This window comes from Antedon bifida, chromosome 3 (assembly GCF_963402885.1).
Source record: "Antedon bifida chromosome 3, ecAntBifi1.1, whole genome shotgun sequence".
Lineage (NCBI taxonomy): Eukaryota > Metazoa > Echinodermata > Crinoidea > Comatulida > Antedonidae > Antedon > Antedon bifida.
The window spans coordinates 9,456,732-9,459,707 of record NC_136228.1 but is presented as its reverse complement, the minus strand read 5'-3'; the positions used below and the strand labels follow the sequence as shown (position 1 = coordinate 9,459,707).

At 30.9% G+C, this 2,976-nt stretch overlaps 1 long non-coding RNA gene across 1 annotated transcript; it reads right to left on the bottom strand.

The window, feature by feature from the left end:
- Nucleotides 1-586: 586 nt before the first annotated feature.
- Nucleotides 587-1,839, bottom strand: LOC144838792 (uncharacterized). The gene is made up of 3 exons (XR_013611707.1): nt 1,707-1,839; nt 1,030-1,192; nt 587-823 (listed from the first exon to the last, which is right to left on the bottom strand). It is a non-coding gene; the product is annotated as an uncharacterized LOC144838792 (long non-coding RNA).
- Nucleotides 1,840-2,976: the final 1,137 nt, after the last annotated feature.

Here is a 2,976-nt window from a genome sequence, read left to right as displayed (position 1 = left end):
TCTAGTTTTTTTAGTAAAGTATAAAAAAAATACTGTGAACAATGAATCATTTTTATCAACCTGAAATGACATTCAGAAATGATTTTGATTGAAATCCGTTAAAACAAATTTAAACTTAATACGCGAGTACGAAAGATGGGCCAAGCGTTTGAACGGACACTTGTGTTTTTAGTCGCGTGCAAACGCGACTCTATAGCTTATTTTGTTGATCGGTTGGTCGGTCGGTCGAGGTCGGTCGGTCGGTTGGTAAAAACTAATCCAAATTTGCGCACGCGACTGCAGCCATGTATATGGCCTTGTTCTTTTTCTGATGACTGATATAATCAGTTCTAACTGGATACGTCTAATCTCCACACGTTTATGGCTCGCTGTCGAACAATACATTTAACAAAAAGGTTTATTTATGATAGGCAATTTTATCGTAAACATTCAGAAATCTTTATGGATTTGAACTGGAATAAGAAAGAACTGAGTTAGGAATCGCACAAAATTGACAATGATTACATTCACAGTAAACGAATATTATTTATTTTCTTCATTTAAATAATACAAATCGATTAAACTTTAATTTTTTTTAAACGTTAAGAACATTCGCTTAATTTCAAGTGGGTTAAAAGTATACGTATAAGATTACTTTACTACATAAAAATATAAGTAATAATGTTCAGCATCATTCATTCTACGATTTACGTTAAAATCGTTAAAATGTAGGCCTAATTCATGCACCAGTAACTTCCAGAGAGGATCCACTATGCTATGTTGCTGCAACGTTGAATATAAAGTATGTGAATTTAAAATCAGCGTCCAGGACATAGACCCGTGTCTGAAAAATTGAAATAAACAAGAATTTAGAATATATTAAAGGTTTTCAAAGATAACATTCAATCAGTTCATTAAAAAGTATATAGATGAATAAAATAAATTTCATCAAATCATTACAGTCATTAAATAAATTTAATTAAATTTTTCAATATTTGAATTATTCAATTGTTAAATGAAGTAGTAACATGTAAAATCAAAATATCTTACAGCAATTATCTGGTTTGTTTTTTTCCTTCATTTTTTCCTGCATTATTTTTCTTCTGTACATCTTTTCTTTCTTTTTCGTCTTCGTAATTCAATAAGCATCCTTTCAACGTTTCTGAAGCCAGTATCTCCCAAACAGGATAACAAATGTCTTTTGTTTCAACATCTAAAAATTCAATAATGATAATTACAGTATACTGTATTTATAAATAGGCCTACTCATGGGAAGAGTGAAATTACAATTTAATTTCAATTTTAAATCTTGGGAATTTTTTTGGGGGTAAATATTGTCACTAAACGCCATCGTCTCTCCTTCCTACCAAGGGGCATATGAAACTATAATGAAAGATATCAAAGATAGGGGAATTTATTACGATACACTATTATTGTTACTATTATTATCACACTTATGTATTAGGCCTATCATTTCTCTTTTCTTTACGGCATTGTTATAAGACAGCAACACAATTTCCCAAGTTGGGATGAATAAAGTTTCCTTGTATCATATCCTTGTATCCTTGTATCAATGTAACAGTTACTGTATCTAGTACAATTTAGGCCTACTTAAGAATAGAGCAAAATATCTGACAAATTATTTGATATAATGTTGTCATTCCACCTGTATTATCAAAACAAACGCATTCAAATAAATATAACAAAACTAAACTAAATTTATTTACCAATATCCGAGCGTTGTGGGCCTTGGGAGTTATTCCAAAGAGCAAACGAATTGTTGATTACCAACAAAAACAGAGCAAATGCAATCATTCTGGTCCTCATTTTAGTTGATGTATAATGCAATACACAAGTGTAAACTTCTCAATCGAAGAAATAAGAGTAAATGATCAGTTTCACTAGAAATCGTCTTCAAATAATATCAAATATGCATTATTCAAACCAATATCACGTGTGTTTACGTATGTATTTCTGTTTAGTGCGTATTCATAAATGCGCATCTTATTTTTATACCATACTTATCACGTCATCCTTAATTGAAATACACAAATGTATATAATTATTGATGAAAAATCCGTTTTACAGATTGGCGTACAAAATTAATCAATCAAATCCGATATGAAATTAATTATTTGAAACACTCATGGAGAAGAAGTTAAAAAGGTACCAGGTATCTTTTGAGATAAGTAGTTATATCGCTTCGCTCGCGTACCATCTGGATCGTGCTGGTTCTCGAATATAGTAATTTCAGCGTGAAAAAAAATGGCGATTTCAAATGTACGTAACGAAGGACTATAAAATACATGTCGTTTATAACAATAATAATAATAATAATAATAATAATAATAATAAGATTTTTATAGCGCTTATAGCGTTTACAGGAACGAATAAATAGACACGGTGATTCGTATGTAGTCAACTAAAATTAGCACCCTGGGAATTACTTCCGAAAGAAAAACTTGTCAGAAAATGAGTCAAATTTAAACAAACCCATCTTGTGTGATCAAAAATCATTCCACTGCAGTAATTACATTTATGATTTTAGTCTTGTTGTTTTTTGGATCAGTCACTGCAATAAACAGGGTATGTAGGCCTATGAATAATGCATGATCAAGTTCGCCTTATATGCTTAATGCAAATTAACGAAATAATGTAACGTGGCCTACTTATTGAAATGTGCGTCTGTTTAATATTATAATATCAATTATGATAAGACATCTGATAAATATTGGTAGCTATATAATTTGTTACAAACACGTTCCGGTATTCTAATCGTCATCAGAAATACACATATATGTGATTGTCTTAATTCCATTGAATTGACGAGGAAATCCTTTTTATCAAACTGAAACGACATTCAGAAATGATTTTGATTGAAATTCGTTAAAACAAATTTAAACTTAATACGCGAGTAGGAGGCATACGAAAGGTGTGCCAAGTGCAAACGAACACTATAGTTGAAGTGCAGCTCCCTCTTTAGTTTGCAAAACTTTG